General features: G+C 42.6%; 1 pseudogene; it reads right to left on the bottom strand.

Annotated features, from left to right (window-relative positions):
- Nucleotides 1-8,267: 8,267 nt before the first annotated feature.
- Nucleotides 8,268-10,364, bottom strand: LOC100726880 (UV excision repair protein RAD23 homolog B-like; annotated as a pseudogene).
- Nucleotides 10,365-11,169: the final 805 nt, after the last annotated feature.

The raw sequence follows: 11,169 nt of genomic DNA, 5'->3' as shown, positions 1-11,169 counted from the left end.
CCCCTTCTGATTTTCTCCAGGTTGAGGGAGGCCTTATAGGCACCCTCCTCAACCTACCTGATGTGCTCTGTGTGGACAAAGGACTCACCCAAACTCTCAACAAGCTCACCAACGTTCTACTTCTGGAGGGGGCCCGGCTATTGCTCCTGTTTACCCAGTGAAGGTGACAAACTCTATTCCTAGTTTAGGGGCAAATTCACCACACTGATGGAAGCCTGCAGAGGTCTTCTGTTTGGATGAGGTGTTACTGAGTCTCTCATCAGCACTGCACAGTTAATCCACTGAAGTCCAAGGTTCTGGGAGGAGGAGTTGGAGCTGAAGATCAACAGCAATACTAGGGCAAGGACCTGGCGAGTTCACAGAGAGCTGCAGTGGGAAGGCAGCAGTGTGGAACACACTGGCTCAGCCTGGCAGTGCATGGTGACACTGGATGTCCTGTGTCTGGTGGTGGACAGGGGGACCCTGGGGAAAAGGAAGGGGCTGCGTGGGGGGAATGACCTTGAGTGCCTCTGATGGTCCTCTGTCCTGTGATGGAAGGCAGGACAGCAGGGGCACTGAAGGGGCGGACCCCGGGGTTCTGGTCTTGTGTACTGCTGATGGCCCTGTGTCCCGCGGAAGATGGGAGATGAAATTATTTAAAATGAGGAGCATGCTAATCACCATTACATTGCATAAGTTCTTTCACCCTGAGTTTTCAGTGGCCTTCACATCTTAATCCTCCCGTATCTACCCACTGTTCCATCCTTTCATCCACTCATTCTATCCTGAACCCAGTTCCCAGTTTTTCCTCCTTGCAGGCTGGGTCCCCAGGATAGGTCTGGAAGAATTTGAGGGGACCTGTTGGGAGCCGCAGCCCCGAGCCCGGTCGCCTCACTTGGCGGACGTGAGGCCTGTAGTAAAGAGTAAAGCCTGAGGTAGATTACCCCTCCCATCGAGCACGTTAGTTTCCTGCTTACCGCGTAAGCAACCCGCTCAACAATATAGTCTGCCTGGCAACTGATGATGTTAGCCAATCAGCTTGCCTTGCTTACTTTAACATGATTGGACACTGTATCCGTATATATACTGGTGCCACCCCTGGGGGGGAAGAAGAAGCCCGGAAGTAGAAGCCCAAAAGGAGCCGCGGGGAGCGGACCAAAGGAGGCTTCGGCTGGGAGCGATCCCAGGGCAGGCTGTACGGAGAAGGAAAATAAAAGAAAAGGTTGTCCACTGCCAGACTTTGTCGTGTGTCCTTCCTGCCGGCCAGGAGCGACATCGACAGGGACCTGCTGGCATCTCTCACACTGAGCAGGGCTCTTAGGAGCATTGGTAATAGGTCCTTTGTCAGATCTGGGGCTTGCTTTTGAGCTGAAGTCCGTCCAAATGTCAGTTACCATTCCTGGATGCCTGCCTGTGCCTGGAGTGGCTGGCCCCTTTGCCTCTTAGAAAGCCACTGTCATGGTTTATGTCTGTGGCCCCCAGGCCTCATGAGTTTGCATTGTGCATTTGTGATTGGTTCATTGTCTAGTGCTTGGATTGATGGTGTCAGTGCTCCACCCACATAGGGGTTGGGCCCAGGATGTGATGTAATGGCAGGAAGAAGGTGTGTCTTGCTCTTTGCTGGTTCCTGCTTGCTGTTTGCAGCCACCATGAACTGTAGCCCAGCCATGCCCACCTGCCTTGGAGCCAACTGAGTGTGGACTGAAACCTTCAAAAACTGTGAGAAATAAATCTTTCCTTTCCCAACTTGGGCTTCAGGTATTTTATCTCAGCAACAAGTAAAAAGTAACTATGACAGCCACCATAAACTTGGAACATTTCCTGAGGGCAGAGCCTGGGGACTTTATTCTTTTCTTCCTACAGCTCCCTAGGGCAGTGATGGCAAACCTTTTAGAGCTGTCATGATAAGAAGCAGCGCCTGCCAGAGATTCACTGCCACTGTCCTCGGGCATCAAATGGTCATTTCTAACCTTTGCTAATTTGTTTTGCTTGTTATAAATCCAGACTTCCAATTGCAAGAATAGGGAATCAGGGATTCAGCTCCGTGGCATAAGCGCCTGCTGGGCAAACATAAGGTTGTGAGTTTGATCCTTGGTACAAAAAAAAAAAAAAAAAACAACAACAACAACAACAACAACAACAACAACAAAAACATGGCCAAAAGGCAATCAGAGAACCAGTTGCAAGAATAGTTCAAATAATTTATGAATACCTTTCACCCTGTTCCCCAAATATTCACATTTTAACACATTTTGTTTTATCTAGCATTCCCCTCTACACATACACACCACACAAATATTAAAACACACACAATTTATTTTTTCTCTATCAAAACAAATTAAAGACATGATATTCTATTAGCCCCAAATACTTCAATGTATATTTCTCATAAACAGAATTCTACAAAAATCACAGGCTATTGAGCAAAATTAGGAAGGTAACTTTTGTTCTTGCGTATGGAAAGACCTTAATCTAAAAGACTTTATTTTGATTTTTCCAGTTGCTCTTTATAGCAACAGAAAATCCAGGATCCATTTGTGCATTCAGTTCATCTATCTCTTTAGTGTCCTTAAGCCTGGGTGGATTTCTCAGTCAGTTTTTGCATCTCTCAGCATTGATGTTTGAGAGGTACACACTTGTTATTTTGCAGAATGGTGCTCAGTGAGGGTTTTTTGTGTGAGGTTTCCTCATGGTGAGACTCAGATTCTGGGCAGGGACACCGCAGGAGTGCTGCCGGTCCTCTGGGTGCTGGTGCTGCGTCTCATCTCTGGTGGTGGTCACTTTGACCAGTAGGTTAAGTTACAGTCTGCCAGGTGTCTCAGCTGTCAAGATGCTGTTTGTCCCCCTTGAAATTAAGGAGTCTCCTAGGGGAAGAATCGATTTTGAAGCTATCCTGTTGCCTTTCAAATTTCCCTTGCTAGGTGAGCATCTACTGATGATCCTTGCCTGAGGCAAATTTAGTGTGCTGGTTGCTAAAAAATGAGTTTCCGACTCCATCATTTTTTCTGTATTTACTATGTGGCTTTCTTACTGTAAGAAAGAGCTTTCTCTCCCCAACCATTTCCCTCCTGTCATGACTGAATAGATTTACATGTATTTGCTGAAACTGGGTAGCCTCGTGAGTTCTTACTCAGTGAGCTAAAGTCTTTCATTTTCATCATTTAGTTTGATTCCCAGATTGTTCCAGGTTTGGCCAGAGGGAGCTGCTTCCAACCGGCTCCTGTGTCCCTTTGTCTGAGGGTTCTGCGAGCATGGCCTTAATTTCTGGCACACTCATTCTAAGCCCATCACGTACCTTCCCTGCCTCACTCCTAAAACCAGCCATCTTCCCCAAGGAACCCTAGCTTCTTTTATGAATGATGTTTGGAAGCCATGATCTGCGGCTGTGTGTAAGATCATTTCTACAGATGTGTTTTGCTATTAGATCCTCTCAATCATTTAACATGTCTATTTTTCTTTTATTACTTTTATTATTTTGCCAATATATATTTCTGTATCTGTCTTCTTGTCTATAAACAATGAGTTCACATTGATTCCTCTACATTGCAATCTGCCTTTCCCCTATCCGTATTTATAATTCCATTCTTAGAGAGTGTGAAACCTCTCTGACATTATCAATAATGCAGTTTCCCACTTAATGCTAGCATACACAAAAAATAGTGTCCGAATTGCTAACTCACAACTCTTAGTACTTTGTATTGTGTTACAGATGGCTTCCAATATTTTGCCATTACAATGTTTCCATAAACAACTTTGGTGCCTATGTATTTTCATATTGTTGAAGCTGTATCTTCAGGGTAGATTCCTAGCAGTGTAGTTGGTGTGTCAAAATGTAAACTCAAATACAGGTTTCTTATATATTGCTGAATTTCCCTCCAGAAAACTTTCAGCAATTTGCATTCCCACCAGCAATGTAGAAGAGTGTCTTTTATCTCAAAGACTCAGCAACAAAATATTTTCTATACTTTTTAATTTTTATAACTTTGATAGGTATGAACTAGTATCTCATTGTAGTTTAACTAGCATGTTTTAACTGTGGCTGACCGATCACCTTTTCATGTGCATATGAGCATTTTTGATATTTTATGTGTGTAAATTTCTGTTCAACACTTTTCTGTCTTTTCCCATTGGGATTTTGTTTATTCACAGTTTCAGGAGGTTTTCTGCAATATGAATATTAATTTTTTATATGTGACATGTGTTGCCAGTTATTTCTCTTAATTCATTTGTTATTTTGTGATGTTTATGTTTTCTTTACCATTCAAAGGAGCTTTTATGGAGCCGGATTATCACTGGTTTCATCAGACTTGGACATTAAGTTACAATTAGAGAGTGTTTTATCACCTCCAGGTTAAAGAGGAATGCCTAAACTTTCAGTATGTATATGGCTTCATGTTTTACACTTGCATTCTTACTCAGTTTGAAACTTATTCTTGTGAATGATGGACAGTGTGGCTCTTAGCCTTTGTGCGAGGTTATCACAGACATGTTTTTAAAAATTTCCATCTTTGTCCCAGTGATTTGAAAGGTCATCTTTATTACATACCACGTGTACCTCATTTCATAATATATATGCTATTCCACTGGTTGGTTTGTCTGTTCTTCCTCCAGCATCACACTGCTTTGATTACAGAGCCTTTACAGGATGATTTGTGAAAATAATTCTTCTTCGGGTAATGATAGAATCATATGCAGTTTTAGGAAATAATACAGGAGAGATCCCATATATGCCTCGCCTACCCTCCCCCATGGTAAGGTCTCGCGAAAGTGTAGTACAATACTTCAACCAGGACGCTGACGTTGGTCCGATCCTTGGTCAGACACCTCGAGTTTTACATGCAGCAATTTGTGTGCAGGTGTGTGGCTCCTCCATTCAAAGCGTTTTTATCACAAGCACAGTTCATGTGACCACAGGGAGGATAAAGGGCAGTTCCATCACCACGGGAGCTTCAGTAGTCCACATTCCTCTTCGATAAGCAAACCCCACTTTCTTCCTACCCCACACCGAGTCCCAAACTCCTGGCCCCCACGCCGCTCTTCTCCATTTCTGCAGTTTTGTCATTTTGAGGATGTTATGCAAATGAAGCCACGTGGCATGTGATCTGTGAGATTGGCTGCTTTCACTGAGCCTGATTCTGCAGGTTAGGAGAGTCCACCCTCAGAGGTGTGTAGTGATCCTCCCGGAGGGATTCCGGTTTGCACTTCCTTAATGCCTAGGTGTACTGAGCATCTTTTATGGAGCTCATTAGCCTGCCCTCTGTGTACCCTCCTCGAAGAAATTTCCTTTGTGACCTTCTGTATAATATTCAAAGTTTAGGTTGGGTTCAAAAAATACTTTTTCCTGTGGATACTCAGTGACACAGGCAGCATTTGTTGAAAAGCTTTACCTCCTTCCTTGAATTACGTTTGCACCTCATTGGAAATGAGCATGTCATATATTTGTGTGGGCCTATTTGTGGAATCGTTATTTGGTTTCATTGATCTGTGTCTGTTTCTCTGCCCATACTGCACAGTGCGATTTGTATAGCCATATAATAAATGTTAAAGCAGCAAGAGGGATTCTTATTTATCAAAAAGGTCTATTTGGGGACCTTTCCTTCCATATAAATTTTAGATTAAGCTTATCTTGTTTATAATGTACAATGCTGATATTTTGACAGAAATTACATTAAAACTATAGGTCAATGTGAGAACTAATACATTTACTATGCTGAGGCTACTAATCAATAAATGAAGTATGCCTTTTCATTTACTTAGGCTTTTATTTCTTTTGAAAAAGTTTTATAGTTTTCTTAGATTTAATATCTAAGCATTGTATTTTCTTTCTGTCTTGTTTTTGTTTTTTGTTTGTTTGTTTGTTTCATTTCGTTTTTGGAGGCAGGCTCCTGCTATGTAGTTCGAGCTGGCCTTGAACTCATGGAGCCCGGGCTGGCTGTGCACTTGCGGAGATCCTCCAGTTTCACCTCCTGAGTGCTGGGATTACAGTCATGCACCACCGTATGCAGTGTATTTCCTTTGAAAGTAGAAATACCAAAAGGATACCTAGGATTTGCATGCAGATTTATTTAATGTTGGCCGGGCACTGACAGGGAATCAGTCAATTGTCCTTCAAAATGTCAGGCTCCAAAGGCCCATGGAGGGAGGATTTTATGGGGTTGCAAAGGGCGGTACAGAGGCAGAGTACTTGGCTGTCTTGATTGGTTCTTACAATATGCATCACAGTGCCTGGCCATTTCCAGGAGTCAGAAGCAGCTGGAACTGCAACAGGAAAGCTCACCTGGGCCTCTGGCTGGGGGTGGGTGAGGCACTTTCCGCTGCAGAAGCGGTTATAAATCGTACTGTGTTTTTAAAAACAAACTCTACTGATGAAATTCATGTAGCTAAAATGTTCTCTTCAGTTGTTTTCAACGTATTTTTAGAGCCATGCAACCATTACCAATATCTAACTTCAGAATGTTTTAGTTCCCCAAAGAAAACCACAAACCCATCGGTGGTACCCATTCCCCATTGTCCTGGCCCAGCAGTTTCTGGAAACTGTTAATGTGCTTTCTGTATCTATGAAGTTTCCTATTCTTACTGCCTATAAATGCAATCCTATGATGGTACATTTCGTAATTGATTTCTTTTTCTTAGAGTAATCTTTTCAAGCTTTATCCATGTTACAAAATGGACTAGTATTATTCCAAAATACGAATAGACCGTATTTTGTCTTCATGCATCAATTAATAGAACTTCAAGTTACTGGTTTTGGATGTTATGAAAAATGTTGTTATCACCATTCACGTACAAGTTTTTATGCAGATGTGTGCTTTCCTTACTTTTGGGTGCATTGCTGGAAGGAGAAGTTCTGTGCCGTAGGGTGACTCTTTAAAATTGGGAGACACTGCTCAGCTGTGGCCCACAGCCTTGTATCACTGTGCCACCTTAGGCACAACCTATGCCAACTTTCCCATATCCTTGTCAGCACTTGTAATTTTCTATCTTTTGGAGTGTAGTCGCTCTAGGGAGTATGAAGTGTTAATTCACTGTGGTTTTGATTTGCAATTCTCTGCTGACTGAAGGTGTTTAGCAACTTTTATGTGTTCATGACCATCTGTATATTTCCTCAGGAGAAGAGTTCACTCATTCTCTGCTGATTTATTTTCATTGTGAAGGAAAATCACAGCTTCCTCTGTTTTCACAAGAGACAAGGAAGAGTGTATGGTGTAAAAGCTCAGAGTCATCACCAAACCAGGCTAAGATTATTGTAAGAAGTTACTCAGGGAGAAATCGGTGCAAATTCATCTTCCTAGTATCAAATGGTAGGGAAAGTATTCTTTAAACAGTCTTATTTATATTTAGGAAAATAGATTTGATAAACTGAACAAGTAGTCATTTGCACTATCTTTAGGATCAAATAACAATAACAAAAAATAAACTGAGAGTTTAAAAAACCCAAATAAAAGCCAGCACCACTCTCACAGGTTTTCTTTTAATATGCATGAGATATCTTGACTATTTACCTTCTATAGTGCTTCTCCAGCCACATTTCCCAAGCATCCCAAAAGAATGCATCAGTCTTTCAGTGCAATAAAAGATGCAGGCTTGCAGTTCTAATCACCTCTTTTTGAAAGCAGTATAATTGTAATGACTTAAATGGTAACACATTTTTATCTAATAAAGGAAAATCATCTACAAACATCAGAAACCCAGTTGCGAGACATAGACATTAATTTTGAATTGAGCCAGCATTCTGAGGTTTTTTAAAGGTAGTGGTCTGACTGACTTGCTGATAAACTATCTGTCTCTGCTGAAGACAGAGTGAGGAAGGGAGAGAGAGGGAGACTGAACACCGAGTTTCTCTTCTGGCCCCCAAAGTGCTAACTTCACAACAGGATATGGCAAAAGCAAACATGCAATGGCTGTTTTAAATCTCTTACTGCAATATAACAATGAAGTAAACAGTAACAGACACCTACCAATTTTACCCCCAATAATAAATAAATGTAAACAGGAAAACACCCGCCTATACTTGTAGAGCTTCTCAAATCATCCTAGAAGGGTCTCGCATGCAGTGATTCAGAAATTTTAAAGTAGCACTAATAATCTTTGATTTAAGAAGTTCCCTCTCCTCCACACCCCAAGTATTTAACGTGAAAGCATGGGCTTCTTTACACATTAATTTTATACTTTTGTGAAACAGCATATGCCAGGTACTGTGGATGTGAACCCAAGTCACACCCGCAATCCAGTGAACAAAGTCAGCATGATGCGCTGGTAATGAAGTGTGAGATAGAAAAATGTCCCTTTCAGTCTTCATCAAAGATTGTCTTCTGCTGAAGAAGAAAATCGATAGCCACATTCTCATTCTTCTCACATGCCAGAGATGCTTGTATCACAGGTCCCTCAGGAGCTCCTGAGCTTTTCACCTTTCTGGAGCTTCTTTTTCCTGAGGTGTTACTTGGATGTAGTTCATGTGCCCAGTTCCAGCTTCTGCAATTCCTCCGTTGCCACCTCCACCAACACCTGGGCTTGACCACCAGCTTCCTGAACTGGTTCATTTAACATCTGAAGAAAATGCTCCTGGCCTTGGCTAATTTGCCCTGGTGAAGCAAAGGTCAGAGGAGAACAGCACACTGACATTAAGCATCTTAAGGAAAACGGCAATTTTAAATACAAATAGAAGCTTGTAACTCTGCACCTGTAGTACTTTAAAGCAATTTCTTGCACACTATTAAAGAAACTCAGTATTTTTGATTAAAGTGAATTCAAATTCTTTCATAAACTTGCCCCTCATAAAAATCAATGTTTAAGAATGACTTTGGGACTGCAAGCTGAGACACACTTATTCTTTTTCGTTTGTGTTTTTGAGACAAGATTTTGCTATGGAGCCCAGGCTGGCTTCCAACTCTTGCCTCAGCTTCCCAAGTAGTGACATTATAGGCATGTGTCACCATACTGGGCTATTTATTCTTGATCTATACATATGTTTAGTAATCAGCAGTAGAATGCTGTGCAAACCTCAAATACTTTCTGATCTCAGCATTAAATAAGCCCATGGTATTTTGTTTTTTGGAGAGGTGGTGGATTTGAGAGAGAATGTCATTATATAGTGTAGGCTGGTCTCCCACTTGTGGTGATCCTCCTGCTTCAGCCTCCTGAGTGCTTGCACTACAGGCATGCAACATCATGCCCAGACCAACAGCTACATTTTTTAGGAGGTAATGTCTCACTCGTAATAAACTTAGGAAAGAAAGGCAATTTATAAAGTTAGGCAATTTCTCTATTAAACAACTTCTCAGATTCTCAAATATTTTAATGCACACTGGTAATCTGCAGAAAAGCAAATATAAAATGATTCCCAAACTGTTATCTGACCAATTTCTACACCCCCAACTCTTTCTGGAGCATAATATTCTACCCAGCGCAGCTTGGATTATAGTCTAGCCCTTCTCAAAGAGTGGGTAAAGAGGGAAAGGGATGTTCTTGAAAGCTTTCAAAATGTGATGCCCGTTACATTATAACCCACGTGAAGAATTAACATGAAGCTGTCACCTGCAGTAACTGAGGATTCTCTCGACCTGTCTGTTGTAGCAGTGCTGGAAGCGGGAAGGGATTCTTTGGCTAACTGGTCTCATCTGTTGAAACTGAGGCTGATTGGGTAAAAACGCGAGGAGCTGTGCATGAAAGGGTGCTCCAGTGCTCCCTCAGCGTGCTGGAAACTGGCTCTCAGGGCTGCAACTACTTGCTCGCGTTCCTAGCCCCTAGACAGGATCTCAGCTCCACATTCTCATGGGACTGACCTGTGCCACGTTCACTTGCTGAATCTTCAAACAGGTTTGCCCCAGAAGGACCTCCTGACGCACTGCCAGCTGGTGCGGGGCTGCTGGTAGGTGGCACCTCTGCTGGCTACTCCTGCTCAGCTGCACTAGCTGCACAGGTTCAGAAGATGCCGTTGCCCTGCTGGAGCGCGGACCAGGTGTGGAAGTGGGAGCCAAGGCAGGGGCAGGGGTTGGCGCCTGAGCTTCAGCTGTTGTTGTGGAGGAACAAATGGAGGAGGTGCTGCCAGGACTCCACTGCTGCCTTGTAGCTCGTGGTGTGGAGTCCCTGCTTGGGGGTTTTGTCGCCATAACCATCACCGAGTTGTTCCCATCACTTTTATGTTCTTCGAGAACAGCATCATCACTGAGGATTTTACCTGCATGAATTAATTTTTGAACTGCTACCTGCAAGGTATCTTTCCCTTTTTCAGATCCAATCTTCTCTCTCAGTGCTTTCACAGTTTCCTCTGAGTCGACGTCGATCCTGAAAGTCTGCTGCTGGAGGGTCTTCAGGGTGACCCACACCGTGCAGTTTTGGCACATGTGCCAGCCGCAGAGTCCAGGATGGGCCAGGGGCTTCCTCATGGCCTTCAGAGAATCTGCTACCTCACCATGGGCTGGTGGCCGCCGTCGTCCTCACTCAACGCCTGTTTGCTAATTCTTAAATTGAATTTTCTCTTTATTGTTGAGTTGTAAGGGTTTTCTACATAGTCTCAATAGGAGACTCTTAAAAGATATGAATTTACAATATTTATTTCATTCTCTGGAGCATTTTTCCACCTCCCCGGTGATATTATTTGCAGCACAAAAAAATTTTTGAGACAGGATATCAGTATGTAGTGCAGGCTGGCCTTGAACTTTTGGAAATCCTCCTGCCTCAGCCTTCTGAGTGCTGGGTTTACAGATGTATGCCACCATGATTAGCAAATGTTTTAATCTTGATGGAGTCTATTTAGCTTTCTTTTATCATTTATACTTTTGGAATCAAATCTAATAACTTTAATCCAGTGTCACAATGAGTTATTGCTATATTTCTTCTTAGAGTTTGGAAGTTTAATTCTTACATTTAGAGCATTTCTATCTGAAATACTTTAGAAATATTACTTCACAAAAAGACATACACCCACAGAGTATAATGCGATGATTTGATTTAAGCACATATGAATCAGTCAGTACCACAATCAAATTGATGAACACATCCATTAGCACCCACAGTTACCATTTTTGTTTATATGCCTGTGCAGTGAGGAAGTGTAAAATGTTCCCTTTTAGCAAATTTGAAGGAAAAATAGTGGTGTTTACTACCGTGTTATCTCCTGGAGCGCCCCCCCCCCCGCCGAACCATGGATTGCCCACCCTGGCTGCTTTGCACTTCCCCCCTGAGCACAGG

The sequence above is a fragment of the Cavia porcellus genome, unplaced genomic scaffold (assembly GCF_034190915.1).
Source record: "Cavia porcellus strain 051 isolate PalLab524CR breed Dunkin Hartley unplaced genomic scaffold, mCavPor4.1 scaffold_3, whole genome shotgun sequence".
NCBI classification, from domain to species: domain Eukaryota; kingdom Metazoa; phylum Chordata; class Mammalia; order Rodentia; family Caviidae; genus Cavia; species Cavia porcellus.
This window is presented reverse-complemented; position numbering and strand designations above follow the sequence as displayed.